The following is a 21,141-nucleotide window of genomic DNA, read 5'->3' on the forward strand; positions in this document are numbered from 1 at the left end:
CTAGTCTTGGCCTCCCAAAGTGCTGAGATTACAGGTGGGAGCTACCGCACCCACCCAGCTCTCTTCTTCTTATAAGGGCACCAGTCAAATTGGATGTAGGGCCCACCCATCCCCCTAAATGAGGTCCAGTAGGACCTCATTTTAATGACTAATTACATCTGCCAAAAGCCCTATCTCCAAATAAGGTCACATTCACAGGTTGCTGGTGGACAGGAATCTGGGGAGAACGTTAACACAGTAAACGTGCCCAAGTGGGATTGTACCTTTTTTTGAATGGCTTCTACTGCTCCCTTTAATATACCAATTCTTATGTCACTGATATGGTGTGGCTGTGTCCCCAGTCTCATCTTGAATTGTAGCTCCCATCATTCCCGTGTGTTGCGGGAGGAACCCAGTGGGAGATCGTTGAATCATGGGGGCAGTTTCCCCCATACTGTTCTCATGCTAGTGAATAAGTTCCACGAGATCTGATGGTTTTATAAGCAGTTTTCCCTTTCACTTGGCTCTCATTCTCTCTCGCCTGCCACCATGTAAAATGTGCCTTTCACCTTTCACCATGATTGTGAGCCCCACCCCAGCCACGTGGAACTGTGTGTTCATTAAACCTCTTTTTCTTTATAAATTACCCAGTCTCGGGTATGTCTTTATCAGCAGCATGAAAATGGACTAATATAGTCACTCAGAAAGAAAAAGCCATATAGAGAGTAATAGAAGCCTGTCTAAATTAATCATATTGTTTCCTTCTATTTTTAAAGAGTACAGATCTATTTACTCTTAAGGAAAAGTAAAACATCAGCATGAGGGAATGAAGTATGACAGCAGCCAAACTGTTAAATAGTGACTATTTGCAGCCTCTCCCACTGCCCCCACTACCTGAGTATGTTTTATTGTTATTCATACTTCCTCTCCCCTTCCCTGCTCTCAAGAAGGCTCCAACTCTGCAGCCAACCTGTATCTGATGACTTGCTCAGAGCTCAAAGCTGTATGAAGCAGATGGCCAAATCGATGGCTTTGTCATTCATCCTCCTCCCCACCCCTCCCCTACCCTTCAAGCTGAGCTCCAGAATGGGGAAGATCATGTGGCCAGGACCCAGCTGTCTTAGACTGCTCAAGCTGCAGTCTGACTGACAAAGTGTGACAGAGTGGCAGGCTTAGCCAAGAGAAATTTACATCCTCACACTTTTGGATGCTAGAAGTCTGTATTAGTCCATTCTCACACTGCTACAAAGACATACATGAGACTGGATAATTTATAAAGGAAAGAAGTTTAATTGACTCACAGTTCTGCAGAGCTGGGGAGGTTTCAGAAAAGTTATAATCATGACGGAAGGGAAAGCAAACATGTCCTTCACATGGCAGCAGCAACGAGAGGCAGAGTGAAGCAGGGAAAATTCCCTTATAAAAAAACTATTGCCGGGCGCGGTGGCTCAAGCCTGTAATCCCAGCACTTTGGGAGGCCAAGACTGGCGGATCACGAGGTCAGGAGATTGAGACCAACTTGGCTAACACGGTGAAACCCCGTCTCTACTAAAAAAATACAAAAAACTAGCCGGGTGTGGTGGTGGAGGCCTGTAGTCCCAGCTACTCGGGAGGCTGAGGCAGGAGAATGGCGTGAACCTGGGAGGCGGAGCTTGCAGTGAGCTGAGATCCGGCCGCTGCACTCCAGCCTGGGCCACAGAGCGAGACTCTGTCTCAAAAAACAAAACAAAACAAAACAAAACTATTAGATCTTGTGAGAACTCACTTGCTCTCACAAGAACAGCATGGAGGTAACCACCCCCATGATTCAATTACCTCCCACTGGGCCCCTCCCACAACATATGGGGATTTTGGGAGCTACAGTTCAAGATGAGATTTTGGTGGGGACACAGCCAAACCATATCAAAGTCCAAGATCAAGGTGTTGGCAGGGTTGATTTCTTCTGCAGTCTGTCTCTTTCACTTACCATTGGCCTCTTCTTGCTGCGTCCTCACATAATTATCTCAGGTTTATGTGTTGTGTGTGTCCTAATCTTCTCTTCATACAAGGACATCAGTCATATTGTATTAGGGCCCAATCTATTGACCTCATTTTGCCTTAATCAGCTCTTTAAGAGCCCTGTCTTCAAACCCAGTCACATTCTGAGGTGCTTGGGGGTTTGGACTTCAACATGTAGATTTCAGGAAGGCACAGTTCAGCCCATAACACCAGCCAAAGATCTTATCAACAGCTTACCTGCTCTTCCCTCCTCCCCCCATCATTCCCTACCTTAGGGCTTATCCAAATTGCCCTACAAAATGTGGAGTCCCTTCCCTATGCACAATATGAAATAATATAGACATATAGAAACCAGATGATTGCAACAACCTATTCATGACTGATACACTCTTAAGGTTCTTGGATAAATGGGAGTACCTATTAAAAATGATTCAGGCCAGACACAGTGGCTCACACCTATAATCCCATCACTTTGGGAAGCCCAGGTGGGAGGATTGCTTGAACTCAGGAGTTCAAGACCAGCCTAGGCACAAAGCGAGACCTTGTATCTACTAAATTAAAAAAAAAAAAAAATCAGCCAGGTGTAGTGGCAAATGCCTGTAGTCCCAGCTACTTGGGAAGTTGAGGCTGGAGGGTCACTTGAAATCAAGGCTACAGTGAGCTATGATCGTGCCACTGAGCTCCAGCCAGGGCGACAGAGCAAGACCCAGTCTCAGTCAATCAATCAGTAAGATCCTTTCAGAGACATCTTGAAAATATGTTTTAACTGAGAAAGTGGAAAAAAAAAGTCAAGAAACTGACATAGTTTCATTATTAGCCTAATCTAAAATAACATGTTTGCTGTGTGCTAAAAATAATACTCAGACTTTCTGACTGAGTAAGCACACTGAGAATAAACAGGTTTTTTTTTTTAATCACAAAAACGTCAATCATAATCAACACCCAATGTGGGAAAGTATCTTCCTCTTAAAAATATTAAGAAGCTGGCTGGGTGCAGTGGCTAACCCTATAGTCCCAGCACTTTGGGAGGCTGAGGTGGGCGGATCACAGGACTTCGAGACCAGCCTGGTCAACATGGTGAAACCCCATCTCTACTAAAAATACAAAAATTAGTTGGATGGCAGGCCCCTGTAATCCCAGCTGCTTGGGAGGCTGAGGCAGGAGAATCGCTTCAGCCCGGGAGGCAGAGGTTGCAGTGAGCCAAGATTGCGCCATTGCACTCCAGTCTGGGCAACAGAGCAAAACTCTGTCTCACAAAAAAAAAAAAAAAAAAAAAAAAAAAAAAAAATGAAGAAGGTGAGCAATGAGCAACAAAAATGTCTAGATTTTACAGACAGAATAAGAGCCCAAAGGTTGTATGCACTGAAAAACAAAACCAAACAGCTATTCATATTTTCCTTAGGGTTTGAGGACAAAGACGCTCTAAAAGAAGGTTATAATGGAGCCAGAAAGGAAGCATACAAAAATATCCCTGTCTATTTTTGTAAAGACAAGGTCTCACTATGTTGCCCAGGCTGGTCTTGAACTCTGGGCCTCAAGTGATCCTTCTGCCTCAGCCTCCCCAAGTGCTGGAATTATAGGCATACGCCACCACCTGTGGCTGGGTTTCTCTTTCAACTGGCAAAATAGAACCTTCCTTGGAGTTAGAAAGTAGGAGATCAGGGAGTTTCTCACTAATGATGGTGTAATTCAGCAAAGGATCCCTTTTCGGGTCATCAGCTTAGTGTCAGTTCCTGGTTCTATCTGACTCATTGCAGTAGTGGGAGGTTTCAAAAACTTGAAGTCGGGAGGGTTTACATCAATTTCACATATTACAAACAACAACAACAGCTCACAGCGCTAGCGAGGCATACCATTCTACTTATCTTTACAACCTAACAAGAGCAGTAATAGTCAACAGAAATATTCTTCTCTGCTACGAACAGATTGAAATAAATACCTGAGTTCCTGATAAAATGGAAAATAACACCTTTCCATAGGTGTGGAATCACCAATGACATCAGAACAAAAATTATTGCTAGGTACCAAGGAGAAAATGTCTTGAGGACAAGATGAATAGCAAGTTCAGAAGAAGGGAAGTCAAAAAAAAAAAAAAAAAAAAAAAAAGCAGCCCCCTGGGCGACCTAGTGAGACTCCAAAAAAAAGGAGATGAAGGAAGATTATCATGATGCTACCTCTAATTTTCTATAGCAGGCTCCATAGAGCTCAAAATACTTTAAAGACGTATTTTTATTCTGAAGTAGCAGGAAGGAAATATCAGCAGCGTTTACAGATGGTGAAACTGAAGCGTCACGTCGTTGGGGGATGCCTAGTTCTCCCTGCAGCATCTGGTAGCTGCGCAGGACGGTGCCTGGAGAGTGAGTTTCTGTCTTTCCTAGGAGCTTACCAACTCAGTCATCAGAAGGTTTCCCCAATCCAAATATATTTTATTTTAATGTAAAAATAGAATATATTGTCTGGACACAGTGGCTCACACCTGTAATCCCAACACTTTGGGAAGATTACGAGGTCAGGAGATCGAGACCATCCTGGCTAACATGGTGAAACCCCGTCTCTACTAAAAATATAAAAAATAGCTGGGCGCTGTGGAGGGCGCCTGTAGTCCCAGCTACTCAGGAGGCTGAGGCAGGAGAATGGTGTGAACCCAAGAGGCGGAGCTTGCAGTGAGCCAAGAACTACCACTGCACTCCAGCCTGGGCAACAGTGCGAGACTCTGTCTCAAAAAAACAAAACAAAAAAAAATGTTAATAATGATATTATAATTTCCTTCAGAAATCTCAAGGCTATTGAGAACCAGGATTAGTCTACTGATTACAATAAGAGAAGGGGCTGGGCACAGTGGCTCATGCCTGTAATTCCAGCACTTTGGGAGGCTGAGGTGGGAGGATTGCTTGAGCCCAGGAGTTTGAGACCAGCTTAGGCAACATAGTGAGACCCCATCTGTATAAAACATAAGTGAATTAATAAATAAATAAAATAAGAGAGGGGACAAAGAGATGTGGTCATTTGATCAGTGTATTGGTTTTCTAGGGCTGCTGTAACAAATGACCATAAAGTGGGTTGCAGCAAACAACAGAAATGTATTTTCTCACAATTCTGGAGGCCAGAAATCCAAAATCAAGGTGTTGGCTGGGCCAGGCTCCCTCTGAAGTCTCCAGGAGAGAATCCTTCCTTGCCTTTTCCAGCGTCTGGAGGCTGCCTGCAATTCTTGGTGTTCCTTGGCTTGCACATATATCACTCCAATTTCTGTCTCATTTGCCACATGTCACTCTCCCTGTATGTCTGTGTCTGTATCAGTATTCAAATTTTTCTCCCCTTGTAAAGGTACCAGTCATTGAACTAGTGTTCCAGTAAAACCTCATCTTAACTTTTTTAGATCTACAAAGGATCTATTTCCAAGTAAAATCACATTCATAGGTACCAGGGATTAGGACTTGAGCAAATCTTTAAGGGGACATGATTCAATCAGCAACAATCAGTTTGAAAACAAGATATTACTACCTAGTGGTAAATACACTTAAAACTACCAAAGGCCATGGCTCTCCCCCTAAAAATGGAGACAGCATCATCTTTACTGTTGAAATAGCCCAGAATGTCTTTCTCAATAAGCTCTCTCTAGATGTTCTTCCCACCTCTAAACTCATGATTCTAGGACTTGAAACTTACTGTCTCACAGACTGTCTCTCTATATGCAGTTTTTCCATTACAACATGTTCACATCCCCATCCTTGAAGCTGGTAACAGTGTTTTTTTGTTTTTGTTTTTGTTTTTTTTTAGAGGAAACTTGTCCTGAAATGGAGTGTTTTGTTCTAAACAGTTCATGTATTCTTTAGAAGGAAAGGAGAGGGATGTTCACAGATGGAAAAACATATAGTAAGAATAATCAACATATTTGAGCTTCCATTCTGCTTAAGACTGTGGTAGACACCATCAGTCTGTTTAATACACATGATCGTTTCCATTTAGGGACATGGAAAATGAGGGGCGGAGCACAAAAGGAACTTGCCAAGGTCTCACGGACCCTAAGAGGGTAAAGGGTAAGCTACAGACAGATGCACCCTACTTCTGACCCCAAGAGCAACAAAACTAGGACAGGTGAAAAGAGTAGAGAGGATGTGATGAGAAAGGCCAGGAACAGAAGCTTCCTTCTTTTCTTTTGTACCAAGCAGCTGTTTGTTCAGGAGCCACTGTTTCCCATTTGTGCAGTGCTGCTTCTGCACCTCAGCAAATTTTTGACCTACCAACAGAACCAGAATAAGCCACTCACACAACACCCACAACAGGGACCCATTGTCATGGAAGTCAGGTGGCTGAGAGCTAAGCATTATTCCCCTGATCTGTTTCTGTCATGGGCGTTATTTGGAGGTTGGATGAAATCATGAAATGTAAGCATTCTTTCTGAGCCTAGAAGCAGCCCAACGAAATTCAATGATTCATTCCTGACCCCAGCTACCTCCTTTTACCCCACAATATTCTTTCTCCACCTTCTCCTATAAAAGCATTTATTCACTCAATAACTGCTATGTGCTAGTTTTAACAATCTGACAACTCAAAGAGGTAGACATCAGCTCTCTCTCTTTTTTTTTTTTTTTTTTTGAGATGAAGTCTAGCTCTGTCACCCAGGCTGGAGTTGGAGTAGCAGTGGCTCAATCTTGGCTCACTGCAACCTCCGCCTCCAGGGTTCAAGCGATTCTTCTGCCTCAGCCTCCTGAGTAGCTGGGATTACAGGCATGCGCCACCACGTCCGGCTAATTTTTTGTATTTTTAGTAGAGACAGGGTTTCACCATGTTGACCAAGCTGGTCTCAAACTCCTGACCTCGTGATTCACCCTCCTCAGCCTCCCAAAGTACTGGGATTACAGGCATGAGCCACCACGCCCGGCTTTTTTTTTTTTTTTCTTTAGAATTGCGAAACCATAGAGAGACAAGTCAAAATAACTCCTGAAGATTGTCTCTTAATGCAAGAGAAATACAAATAACCAGATTTCTTCTTTCTCTTTGGACTTAAAAATGAAATCTCATGTGATTTATCTTTGCAATTCCAAGAAAATATTTAATGTTCTATTTTCTCCTTTTTACCATATTTTACTTTACTCTCTCGCTTTCTGCTTTTCTGAATTATTTTTATCGCCTTCTTTGTTCTTAGAATTTTCTTTTGCCCCCACTTTTCCCCTCTTCTTCAGTTTCCTAATTGTCCCAGCTATTTCACTCTCTCTTTCTTATGGTTCTCTCTAGAATCATAAAAGTGTAGAAATTTAATATGAAAAGGGACTTTCAGTTAGTTTAGCAGTACCATTTTACAGATGAAGAGCTAAGGTTTAGGGAATTTGTCCAAAGTATTCCAGTTAATTTCTGGGAGGACCTGGCACTGGAACCCAAATGTCCTGGTTACCTGAATACAGCTCCAATTCCTTCTTTATATCTAATGCCACATTCATATAAGATATCTTCATATCCCTGCATACCTGCTGATCTCTTGTGCTGCATATTAATGTTAAATCGTAGGCTCGTAGGCTCCGGGCCATCAAGTATGGATTTATTTATTTATTTTTATTTTTGAGACAGGGTCTCTGTTGCCCAGTTGGAGTGCAGTGGTGTGATCTCGGCTCACTGCAAGTATGGATTTAGTTATTCTGGTGCTTAAAAGGTTTGAGGTGTCATTTTTCTGAGTAGATGGCAGATGATTTCATGAAATCTGTGAAATGCGGCTTCCTTATTTAATTTTATGAAAAAGAGAAATACAAAGAACAAAAGGGGAAATTTTGATACAGTATTACCAATAGTAAAAGTGGTAATTCTTGAGAAAGAAAGAGGAAGTGAAATTGTACAACTCAAAAATATGTTCATGGTATACTCATAAGATTTCAGTCAGTAGCACAATCTAATAATAAAACACTTGGGTCATAGGTCAAACAAGTAATTACAATCTGATGTTTTAACTAATTAGAGTGGAAGCAAATTTTATACAATGTTGTGTCCCCACAATCCCAACAGTTCTTGATGCATCCCAAGTGCTCAGTGCACTTTGTCTAATAAATGTTGACTGACATAAATATGTGGTCTAGAGAAAGTTAAATTAGAAGATCGACTCAACTCTGGATTCAGGGTTCTTTTAATGCCAATATTCTAATTCTAATTTTGAAAAGCAGCACAAGAATATTACCAGTTAGAAAGAAAGAATCCAGCCAGGTGCGGTAGCTCATGCCTATTATCCCAGCACTTTGGGAGGCCGAGGCGGGTGGATCACCTGAGGTCAGGAGTTCAAGACCAGCCTGGCCAACATGGTGAAATCCTATCTGTACCAAAATACAAAAATTAGCTGGGTGTTGTGGCATGTGCCTGTAGTCCCAACTACTCGGGAGGCTGAGTGAGGCAGGAGAATTGCTTGAGCCAGGGAGATGGAGGTTGCAGTGAGCCATGATCACGCCACTGCACTTCAGCCTGGGTGACAGAGAGAGACGCTGTCTAAAACAAAAAAAAAAAAAAAAAAAAACAGGTTAATACAGTAAATATCATGTTATTTATATTTTCCCATAATTTAAAAAAAAGAAAAAAGCAAGGTAGGGAAAATGTGTATAGTTCTGAGTAAGGAGGGAGATAAATCTAGATATATTATTACTTATATATTACAAAGAAAAATAGATTTAAATTTTAAATTGTTAACTATAGTGGAAAAGAGGCAACAGGGTAGAAAACACAGGGATATAAGCTAGACTTATTTGAATATACCTTGCTTTGTAGATTAGATTTTGAAATTGTGTAGCTATTTTATATAATTACAGAATAAAATAAAGAGAGAGACACTGTCTAAAAAAAAAAAGGTTAACACAGTAAATATCATGTTATGCATATTTTCCCATAATTAAAAAAAAAGAAAAAAGCAAGGTAGGGAAAATGTGTATAGTTTTCTACAAATGGCAATCTCAAAAAGAGAAGAAAATGGCAATCTCAAAAAGAGAAGAAGAGGAACTATATCTCCTCTATCTCTTTCTTTCTCTATTCCAGCAACCTTACAGACCACTATTCCAGATGATAGTGGTGCAAGCTAGAAGGGGGCTGCCCGACCCCTGTGGACTTCATGTGAGCCAAGAAATAAACTCACATTGTGTTAAGCCACTGAAACATTGCAGAAGCTAGGAGAGATTGGTTTTCGTTGTTGTTGTTGTTTTGTTTTGAGACAGGGTCTCGCTCTGTCGTCTAGGCTGGAGTGCAGAGGCACGATCATGGCTCACTGCAAATTCTGCCTCCTGGCTCAAGTAATCCTCCCATCTCAGCTTCCCAAGTAGCTGGGACTAAAGGCACACGCCACCATGCTCAGCTAATTTTTGTACTTTTTGTAGAGATGGGATTTCACCATGTTGCCCAGGCTGGTCTCAACTCCTGAGCTCAAGTGATCTGCCCACCTTGGCCTCCCAAAGGGCCAGGATTACAGGCACGAGCCACCACGCCTGGTCTAGGGTATATTATTTGGACCAAATACCAGGTAATGCAGGTGAAGCACTTGGCCCTGACTCATGCTAAGCAGTCAGTACAAATGCAGCCAAGCCTCGGGTCAGCCCCAGAACCAAGAATGAGAACCACGCAGATGCCCTGTCAGAATCACATCTCTTCCCCTCTTGGAACATCTGTTTCTTTTTTTTCTCATGTGGAGATCAGTTTTCTCTGCTTGTCTCTTCACATGATAAACAGAAGGTAACTATCCCATAATCCATAAATTAATTTTTCCTCCACTCAATCCAAGTCAGTTCAGGTATTGGCTGTCTCTCAGGCTAATTCCCTAAAGTCTCAATCCCCTCAAGAGAAAATATTATTACCTTAGCTTGGATTAAGTGTGTGCTTGTGGCCCCATAATATGGTCACTGGAGGAGGGTCTTGCCGCCCTCCAGCCCCTGCTGTGAGTGGGGTAGGCAGTCACCCAAAAGCAGTCACTGGCAGGCTCCACAGGCGTTCCCTCTAAAATGACTCTGTTGGTTGGGATATGGGTTCAGAGACCCCAAATAATAATGGTATCAACAGATAAAGCAGTTCTTGTTTCCTTTCTTGAACAGCTGTATGTAGGCAGCTTAGAGCTCGTATGGTAGTTGTCGTGGGTTGAATAGGATCTCCCAAAAATTCATATCCACTCAGAATCTCAGAATGCAACTTTACTTGGGAACAGGGTCCCTACAGATGTAATTAGTTAAGGATTTGGAGATGAACTCATCCTGGTGGACCCTAAATCCAACGACTGGTGTCTTTATAAGGAAAAGAGAGGACGTAGAGGAACACACAAAAAAAAGGCCATGTGAAGATGGGGGCAGAGATTACAGTGATGCTGCCACAAGGCAAGGAACACCTGGGACCACCAGAAGCTGGAAGAGGCAGGAAGGATTCTTCCCTGGAGCCTTCAGAGGGAGCATGGCCCTGCTGACACCTTGATTTCAGACTTTCAACCTTCAGCACTATGAGATAATAACTTTATATTGTTTCAAGCCACCTAGCTTGTGATCTTTTGTTATGGTGACTGTAGAACACTGATATAATGGTTTTGGGGGGCATCTGGGACCCAGGCTACTTCCAGCTTCCTTTCTACTATCCCTACAAGGTGGCTCTCATCCTCATAATCCAAGATGGATCTCTAGGCTCCATATCCATCAAGCGTTGGGATGGGAAGAGGAAAGAAGGAGCTCGCTCCCTCCCTTTGAGGACACATCTTGAGTAGCACCCCACACTTCCGCTTACCTCCCACAGTCAAGCCCAGATGCAAAGAAGGATGGGAAACACAGTCTACTTTCTAGAGACAGAGTCTTACTCTGATGCCCAGGCTGGAGTGTAGTGGCAACATCATAGCCCACTGCAGCCTCAAACTCCTAGGCTCAAGCAATCCTCCCACCTCAGCCTCCCGAGTAGCGGGCCTGGCTAATTAAAAACATTGTTTGTGGAGATGGGGTTTCACTACATTGCCCAGGCTGATCTTGAACTTCTGATCTTCCCACCTCAGCCTCCCAAATTGCTGGGATTATAGTCATGAGCCATTGCACACTCAGCCAAACTGCTACTTTTTTAAAGCAGTGATTTGCCTTAGGATAGTTAATATGGTAGTGGAATATAAAATGTCCTTTTTCATAAAATGGAAATGTTAATTCTTATTTGATATGGCTGTTGGGAGGATGTAATGAGATAATAATGCCTGGCTCACAGAAGGCCCTCAGTAAACAACAGTTATCGTTGAAGGTGGGAAAGGCTGGGGTACATCAATCAATTCATTCATGTATCCAGCAAACGTTTGATGAGAGCACACAGTCAGTGTTGAAGGGTCTAAGGAGTCACTCCCACTACCCCCACTCTAAGAGTCACACCAATAGAATATATGTCCAAGGATCTCTAGCCAAGCAGGAAACAGAAAACCAACCTTGTCACAAAGCTCTAGTAAAAACTGGATTTGAACATGGCTTAAACCTAGACCTAAGGGAGACATAATCCCCCTTTTCCACTGAACTGAACAGAGGAAGACTCACAGGGCAGGAGTCACTGGACCTACCCATCCAGTCATAGTGGAGAAGTTGGAAGAAAGAGAATGATAGATCCTCGCTTCCTCTGCCACAGAGGTGGTCCTGCCAAGGGGTGCTAACCCCACAGAAGCATTGTATCTGAGCTCAGGCAAAGTAAGAAGGGTGGGACCTGTGGCCTGGCCTTTAAGACCAGTTACCCACCAATGAGACTGGCCCAATCAGATCTTCAACCTCTCACCTGGGAGGAAGCAACTAAAGGAAAGGAGAAGGATGATGGAAGTGTTTCCTGAAAATGTTCTTCCAAATAGGAAGAGAAGCAGAAATCTTCTCCACATCCAGGGTCTAAAGAGGAACTAAACTTTTATCTGGTTCTCTTTAAGCTACCAGGTATTTGGAAGTTGGGGAGGGTGTTCATGGCTTGAAGAGAAGGATATACAAAGACATGGAACCACAAAAGATCATGGCAAGTCCAGAAAAGGGTCAGTAGTTTATTTTGTCTGAAGCATAGCCATTGTGTGGAAGAAACAACAGGAGAAGTGTCTAAGCAGCCAGGCAGGTGCAAGACGATTTGTCAAGACTGATTAATTTGAACAAAGGTGGCTATCAGAAAGTAACAGGAAACATCATATTTATCCATGAAATGCCGGGAGCATTCTCTTCAAGTCAAGGAACACGAGGATATTTGTTATTCCTGATATTATTCAGCATTTTTGCTAGACATTGCAATAACACAATAAAAAGAATAAGAGAGGCTGGGCACAATGACTCACGCCTGTAATCCCAGCACTTTGGGAGGCCATGGCAGGTGGATTACCTGAGGCCAGGAGTTCGAGACCAGCCTGGCCAACATGGTGAAACCCCGTCTCTACTAAAAATACAGAAATGAGCCAGTCATGGTGGTGAGCACCTGTAATCCCAGCTACTCGGGAGGCTGAAGCAGGAGATCACTTGAACCTGAGAGATAGAGGTTGCAGTGAATTGAGATAGCACCACTTCACTCCAGCCTGGGTGACAGAGTGAGACTCTGTCAAGAAAAGAAAAGAAAAGAAAAGAAAAGAAAAGAAAAGAAAAGAAAAAATACGAAGCACAACATAGGATAAATTAATTTATAATTAATGATTATTATAGATATGATTGTCTACCTCTTGCCATCTTACAGAAACAGCTAGATTGGACCTTGTTTTAATCTACTAGGGTGACCATAACAAAATATCATAGACTGGGGGGTTTACACAACAGGAATTTATTTTCTCACAGTTCTGGAACCTGAAAGTCCAAGATCAAAGTTCAGCAGGTTTGGTTCCTCCTGAAGCCTCGTTCCTTGACTTGCAGACAGTCTTTTCTCTGTGTGGGGTACGTTCCTGGTGTCCATTCCTCTGGTTGCATTAGCTTAGGACCCCATCCTTATGATCTCATTTAACTTTAATTACTTCTTTTTTTAAAAAAGAGTACACCAGACTAGCCTGACCAACATGGAGAAACCCTGTCTGTACTAAAAACACAAAATTAGCCGGGCGTGGTGGCGCATGCCTGTAATCCCAGCTACTTGGAAGGCTGAGGCAGGAGAATCGCTCGAACCCGGGAGATGGAGGTTGCAGTGAGCCTAGATCGTGCCGCCGCACTCCAGCCTGGGCAAAAAGAGCGAAACTCCGTCTTAAAAAAAAAAAAAAATACGCTGGGCGCAGCGGCTCACTCCTGTAATCCCAGCACTTTGGGAGGCCAAGGCGAGCGGATTACGAGGTCAGGAGATCCAGACGAGGAATGGAGATAGAGACAGAGACACAAGTCAAGCAAGCATCTGAAACCTCTCTCCCCAGTCGTCCTACTTCTTGAAGACAGAGCAGGCTTTTTACTCAAACAGTGGTCTTCAGATACTGTTCTTTAGACTCACCTGGGGGAGCTTTAGAAATTTGTCAATATCTGGGCCCCTCCTGCAGAGTTTTTATTTAACGCGTCTGGGGTAAAGGTGGGCTTGTGTATTGTTTCTATTCACCTTTTTAAAGTGTACAATTGAGTAGTTTTTAGTATATTCACAAAGTTGGGCAACTATCACCACTATCTAATTCCAGAACATCTTCATCACCGCAAAAAGAAACCCATCAGATTCCTTCCCATTGCCCCCAACTCCCAGCTCCTGGCAACCACCAAGCTTCTTTATTTTCTTTCCTTTTCCCTTCCTTCCTTTCTTTTCTTTGCTTGACGGAGTTTCACTCTTGCTGCCCAGGCTGAAGTACAATGGCGCAATCTCGGCTCACCACAACCTCTGCCTCCCGGGTTCAATCAGTTCTCCTGGCTCAGCCTCCTGAGTAGCTGGGATTACAGGCATGCGCCACCAGGCCCGGCTAATTTTTGTATTTTTAGTAGACGGGGTTTCTCCATGTTGGTCAGGCTGGTCTCAAACTCCCAACCTCAGGTGATCCACCTGCCTCCGCCTTCAAAGTACTGGGATTACAGGTGTGACCCACCGTGTCCATCCGCTACTTTCTTTCTCTAGGGAGATGCTCCTGCTGGGCATTTCAGATGACTGGAATCATACAGTATGTGGCCTTTTGTACCTGGCTTCCTTCATGGGTTTATTTTATTTTATTTTATTTTTTTTGAGACGGAGTCTCGCTCTGCCGCCCAGGCTGGAGTGCAGTGGCCGGATCTCAGCTCACTGCAGGCTCCGCCTCCCGGGTTCACGCCATTCTCCTGCCTCAGCCTCCTGAGTAGCTGGGACTACAGGCGCCCGCCACCACGCCCGGCTAGTTTTTTGTATTTTTTAGTAGAGACGGGGTTTCACCGTGTTAGCCAGGATGGTCTCTATCTCCTGACCTCATGATTCGCCCGTCTCGGCCTCCCAAAGTGCTGGGATTACAGGCTTGAGCCACCCCGCCCAGCCATGGTTTATGTATTTTTTTAAAATCTCACTGATTGTACAGCCAGAGTTAAGAACCATCCCTGCTAATAGAAGTCCCTTCGTGGAAACAATAAAACTTGCAAAGGCTTCCCTCTGAACCTCACCTAGGATCAATCCACAGCAGAGTCGCCACAGCTCATGCAGAAAAAGCTGGGAAAGGGCTCTGATTGGCCTAGCTTGGGTCACATGCTCAACCCTTGACCAATCACAGTGCTTAAGAAATAATCATGTGATTCCCTCCCTTGGGCTCTAGCCTAAGGAAAATGTGGGACTTGACAAAGGACTTTCAGTAGATCCAATTTAGAAACTTGTACAGGAAGTTTATTTTATTTTTTTCAGGTCCCTTTTCTGGGCAAGCAAGGCAGCTTAAACTACTAAGGCAAACCGATTAACCTTAAGATCTTCATGTTACATGTCTGACAAAATGATGCTGCAGAAAAAAAGATACTCTACCAATTTACAGGAAATACAAAAGGCTGGGGATCTTGTTAAAGGATACCATGGGGATTCAATGGACAAAATCCAGACTGTGGGAAACTCTCCAGAAGAGACAATATATTTGTTTTTTGTTTGTTTGTTTTGTTTTAATTTCGGTAAATAAACTGCAAGGAAAAGAAAAAGCTAGAAAGAGAAACTAAAATTGGAAGACATTTAAAGCTACAGCAACCAATCACAATCTATAGGTATTAATTAGATCCTAATTTTTCACAAATGTATTACATTTGTGAGATAATTAGAAACCTGAATATGAGATATTTAATGATTATGTTAAGGAATTATTGTTCATTCTTTCAGATATGGTAATAGTATTTTTTAAAATCTTTGTTTGTTTTTTGAGATAGGGTCTCTATCACCCAGGCCAGAGTGTAGTGGCGCAGTCTCAGCTCACTGCAACCTCCACCTCCCAGGCTCAAGCTATTCTTGTGCCTCAGTCTCCTAAGTAGCTGGGACTACAGGCGTATGCCACTGTGCCCAGCTAATTTTTTGTAGTTTTAGTAGAGATGGGGTTTTGCCATGTTGTCCTGGCTGGTCTTGAACTCCCGACCTCAGGCAATCTGCCTGCCTTGGCCTCCCAAAGTGCTAGGATTACAGGTGTGAGCCACCTCACCTGGCCAAAATCTTAATCTTTCAGAAATCCGTACTGAAATATTTATGAATGAAATGATAGGCTGTATGGGATGTGATTCAAAATATTATGTGAGAGGGAGTGGATTAGGATAGGGATGGAGTAGGCCTGGTTTGGGTTGACGGTTGTTGGGACTGGGAGGATGGGAACACAGGAACATTATAATATTCTGTCTTCTTTAATGAATGTTCAATACTCCGCATAATAGTTCGGGTATGGTGGCTCAAGCCTGTAATCCCAGCACTTGGGAGGCCGTGGTGGGGGAATGGTTTGAGCCCAGGAATTCAAGACCAGCCCAGGCAACATGGCAAAACCCCATCTATACAAAAACAAAAATTAGGCCAGGCATGGTGGCCCAGTTGCTTAGGAGGCCAAGACGAGAGGATTGCTTGAGCTCAGAAGGTTGAGGCTGCAGTGAGCAGTGTTCACACTACTGTACTCCAGCCTGGGCAATAGAGTGAGACCCTGTCTCAAAAAAAAAAAAAAAAAAAAACCTGCACAATAAAAATGTTAAAAGTAACAAAAGAGGGCACGGTGGCTCATGCCTGTAATCCCAGAACTTTGGGAGGCCGAGGCAGGTGGATCACCTGAGGTGGGGAGTTCAAGACCAGCGTGATCAACATGGAGAAACCCCATCTCTACTAAAAATACAAAATTAGCCTGGCATGGTGACGCATGCCTGTAATCCCAGCTCCTCGGGAGGCTGAGGCAGGAGTATTGCTTGAACCTGGGAGGCGGAGGTTGCAGTGAGCCAAGATCACGCCACCGCACTCTAGCCTGGGCAACAAGAGCGAAACTCCATCTCAAAAAAAAAAAAAAAGTAACAAATGTATGTATTTATATTGAAACTGTCCTGCCTCTATTTTTTTTTAATAGTGGTTTGAGTCTGTGTATATATAAAAGTACTAAAACCGACGGGAGTGGCGGCCCATCTTGAGCAGCCGCTGTGAAGACACCAGCTGCAGTAGCAGAGGCACAGCCCTGGCTGTGCGCTCCACGGAGCCGGCGCCAAGAACATGTGGGAGCCCTGCACTCCTAGGCACAGCTGCAGCTGCCCAGCCGCAGCTGCAGACCCAGGAACCCTTGCCCTCTCGGGGACCCAGGAAGACCCCCTGCCCCTGAAGGCTCCGAAGCACCTGCTCCCCCTGCCTGGTCTCTCCCCACTCCTGGTGTCTGCTCTGATTCAGAGCAAAGTTGTGGCCAAGCCCATGTGCTGTTGAAACCTAGCCGGGTGTGAATGCACTCGGGGTGGAGCTGACAAACCAGTCCCCTGACACCTCGGCCCCCTCCAGACTTTGGGCACCAATGATCATGGGAGGGAGGCCAAGCGGGTGGTGAGGGTGGCTCGGCATGGGTCTTCAGGAAACCCTCAGCATGAACAGCCTGAGTGTGGTGGGTGACATGTAGATGGTGGCAGGAGGCAGACAGGCTTCTGGGCGGAAAGAGGTGGGTCCCCCGTGAAGCCCCACCTTCAAGCCAGGGAGAGCCTAAATCACGGGGGCTGGGTGGTCAGTTCTGGGTGCAGTCTGCAGCCTGAAGTGAGAACTTATGTTGCTCTTTTCAGGCCCGCTCATGGCCACCCATGGACCAATCAGCACACACTTTCTCCCTTCTGAAGCCCATAAAAAACCTCAACTCAACCAGACTCACAGAGACTTTGGGATGACCTGCTGCAGATAGGAGCTGACTCCTCTGGGTCTCCTCTCCGCTGAGGGCTACAGACGTGGGGACTACCGGCTGCAGGAAGGAGCTACCTGCTTCGGTCTCCTTGACTCGTCAGAATGACCTGCCTGTGAATAGGAGCTAGCCACTTTGGGTCTCCTGAGAGCTGTTCTATCACTCAATGAAGCTCCTCTCCACCTCGCTCGCCCTCTAGTTGTCTGTGTACCTCGTTCTTCCTAGATGCATGACAAGAACTCGGGACCTGCCGAATGGTGGGACGGAAAGAACTGTAACACAAACAGGGCTGAAACACAACCCCCTGGCTCACCACATTGCAGGCAACAAGAAGAGAAGAGCTCTGACCCTTCGGGGACCTCAGACCTAGGGGCTCGCCATGCCAGGGCTGCGACAGCTCTTTGGGGCTCTGCAGTTCCTGGCATCTCCAGGTTTGCAGGTGCCACCACATTACCCTCATTCAGACATGGGTGCCTGCAGCAGAAGCCACATGCAGTACATCTGGTCCAGCCACAGCTTTTCATGGAGCCATCACCTGTGGTGGCACCTGGAGCTGCTTGTCCCACCATAGCAGCCAGCATGCCTGGCTGTGCAGTGGCCAGACCCCATGCTTGCTCACCCACACACCCACCACTCCATGCCTGGCTTGCCCTTGGCAGGTGTGGGACCTGACACAGCCTACCGGGCCAAGTGGATGGGACGAGCCCAGTGGGCAAGAGCAATATTCAGGCAGAAGGCGCTGCTGGCCACAGAGGTTTTCCATCTGGAAAAATGACACCCCAAGGATCCTGTGACAAAACTACATTTCTTTTAAAAAGGAGGAAGGAAGCAGGAAAATAGCCCCCTGGCCACAGGGAGAGTAACTCAGTGGGGGTTACTGGATTGGGTGGTTGGAAGACTGAAAGTGAAGAGCCCGTTTAGGAGAATGACTCCAAGAATGATGGTGGTGGCAGGAAGGAAAAAGAAAAGATGGAAGCTCCGAAAGTAGAACACTGGATATTTGATATATGAAGGGATTATTGTCGATTTTTTTTTTTTTTTTGAGCAAAAGAGTTTTGCTCTTGTTGCCCAGGCTGGAGTGCAGTGGCACAATCTCGGCTCACTGAAACCTCTGCCTCCCAGGTTCAAGTGATTCTCCTGCCTCAGCCTCCCAAGTAGCTGGGATTACAGGCACACACCACCATGCCCAGCTAATTTTTTGTATTTGAGATGGGGTTTCACCATGTTGGTCAGGCTGGTCTCAAACTCCTGACCTCTGGTGATCCACTCACCTCAGCCTCCCAAAGTGCTGGGATTACAGGTGTGATCCACTGCACCTGGCCTGTCAATTCTTTCATGTTTGGTGTTTGATTGGGTTTAGAGTGAAGGAAAGAAGGTATTAAGCATGATGCTGTTTCTGGCCTGGGCAACTGGGTGGCACCATCTCCTGAAGTAGGAAACATCAGGGAGAAGAAGGTAGAGGGGGGATGGAGTGCCACTGTGCATACAGTGACTTTGAGATACCTGTGGGACGTCTAGGTGGAGCTGTCCAGCTGGGTGAGGTCTGGGATGAGGTCGTGCACATACAGAAAGTCAGAACGGATTCGTATAGAGCAGGTGACCAAGGCCATGTGGAAGAGGCAGATGGCCTGGAGAGGGACTAGAAAGGACTCTGGAAAGGAAAGGAAAATCCAGACCAAGGGGATGGTCAGCTTTGAAAGCACAGGCAGAGAAAGAGGAGCCCACAACATAGGCTGGAAGGAAATAGCCAAAATATAGGAGGAAAACTAAAGATGGTAAATCTCATGGGAGTTACAGGAAAGGGGGCAGGAAAAGGGTCAACAGCTCCAGAAGCCACTGAACATTCATACACAGGAAGAAAGGAATACTGTCTGTTGGATTCAACAACAAAGACACTGTTTATGACCTCAGTGAAAGCAGTTTCCGGGCTGCTGAGCACATAGGCCAATGCCCTGGGTGGAGGCGTGAATGGGAGGCATACAAAGCTGCTTCTCGTGGCCTGCTCTCCCCCCCACCTCTAAGGGAGGCTGTCCTGTCCACCAACCTGTGGCCCTAAAGAGTCACATCCTGTAATCTGAGGCCAGTGACCTATGACTTGTCTCCTCACTTGAAGAAATTACCAGGCTAATTAGGTTCCATCTCTTGAGCATCTGTTGACGGTAGGAGCTGGGCTAAAGATCCTGAAGTTGACTGAAGCTGGAGTGGTCATTATGGGATGGTGCCAGATGGATAAGTAGAGAGTGAGGGAAATGGCAGAGATGGTCAGAGAGAAGCAGACACACACACACACACACAGATGAGGGAGGAGAGGGCAGGGTAGAGAGGAGAAGGAGCCCAGCCTGACGAGTTCGCAGCCTCTGTTCCAGGTTTCCATGAGGCCAGCTATCATTCAGCGTCTTGGGTAAGAGGTCTGGGATGAGGTTGAGCAGATACAGAAAGTCGGAATGGATTCGTGTAGAGCAGGTGACTGAGGCCATGTGGGAGAGGGAGACAGCCTGGAGAGGGGCTAGAAAGGACTCTGGAAAAGAAAGGGAAATCCAGACCCAGAAGATCTATTGCTAGATTTGCACGTGGTTGCCAGTGTGTCCCTACAGGAAGAAGCTCCCTAGAGCCAGCCAGATGGGTCTCTATTCCAAAGGAACTAGAACAGAACAGGAAGTGAGGAGGTAGAGGCAGTGAGTGTGGATAACTCCTTTAAGAAGTTTAATTTTGCAGGGAGGAGAGAGATGGGGCAACAACAGGATACAGCGGTGAGAACAACTTAAAGATATATATATATATATACACACACACACACACATATATATATATATGGTTTTTTTGGTTTGTTTGGTGTTTTTTGAGATGGAGCCTCACTCTGTCATCCAGGCTGGGGTGCAGTGGCGCAATCTCGGCTCACTGCAACCTCCGCCTCCCGGGTTCAAGTGATTCTCCTGCCTCAGCCTCATGAGTAGCTGGGACTACAGGTGCCCACCACCATGTCTTGCTAAGTTTTGTATTTTTAGTAGAGACAGGGTTTCATCACATTGGTCAGACTGGTCTTGAACTCCTGACCTCGTGATCCACCTACCTCAGCCTCCCAAAGTGCTGGGAATCCAGGTGTGAGCCACCACGCCAGGCCTATTAACTTAAAGATATATTTATGTTGCTCGGGATAAATCAAGAGGAGAAGTTGGACACACAAGAGAGCTGGGACAACTGAAAAATCAAGGTCTCAGAAGAGTGGATGGTGGCATCGTCTTCGAACAGAGACTGTGAGCCCCATGTCATTGGCACCAATGCATTGAGCCCTCGGCCTCCCCAGGACAGGGCGGGTCTCCTCTCAGAGGCCTCTTCTTTTCTTACCTCCCTGGAAAGAGAGGAGCCACAGTGACTGCCGCCCTGTCTTCATCAACCCTGCCTTTCTAATCAGGCTGCTAGCAGCTTGGGTTGGATGCCTGATATTTCACTTCAAATGCCTCCCAGACTTGCTAAGTCACGTCCAGGAGGCATTGACAGCTGTGTGTGATCACTTGTGCTGGGACTCTTGAGCAGCACCCAGCTCTAATACAGAGCTTCAAAGGTGGAGCTGGTTATATTCTGGCTGTGTCTTCACCTCGTAAGGCGTACGACAGCCCCTCGTAACCTGACAGGCATATTTCTCATTCTTTTTTTTTTTTTTTTTTTTGAGATGGAGTCTCACTCTGTTGCCCAGGCTGGGGTGCAGCGGCGCAATCTCGGCTCACTGCAAGCTCCGCCTCCCAGGTTCACGCCATTCTCCTACCTTAGCCTCTAAGGTAGGAGAACTACAGGAGCCAACCACCACACCCAGCTAATTTTTTGTATTTTTAGTAGAGACGGGGTTTCACCGTGTTAGCCAGGACGGTCTTGATCTCCTGACCTCGTGATCCGCCCGCCTCGGCCTCCCAAAGTGCTGGGATTACAGGCATGAGCCACCACGCCCAGCCAAAGCCACCACACCTGGCCATTTC

At 45.5% G+C, this 21,141-nt stretch overlaps 1 protein-coding gene across 1 annotated transcript in view; it reads right to left on the reverse strand.

Annotated features, from left to right (window-relative positions):
- INPP5F (inositol polyphosphate-5-phosphatase F) overlaps positions 1-21,141 on the reverse strand; it is a 140,111-nt gene that overhangs the window by 118,015 nt on the left and 955 nt on the right. The gene's annotated exons all lie outside the window — the stretch shown is intronic.

This window comes from Piliocolobus tephrosceles, chromosome 9 (genome assembly GCF_002776525.5).
Source record: "Piliocolobus tephrosceles isolate RC106 chromosome 9, ASM277652v3, whole genome shotgun sequence".
In the NCBI taxonomy this organism is placed as follows: domain Eukaryota; kingdom Metazoa; phylum Chordata; class Mammalia; order Primates; family Cercopithecidae; genus Piliocolobus; species Piliocolobus tephrosceles.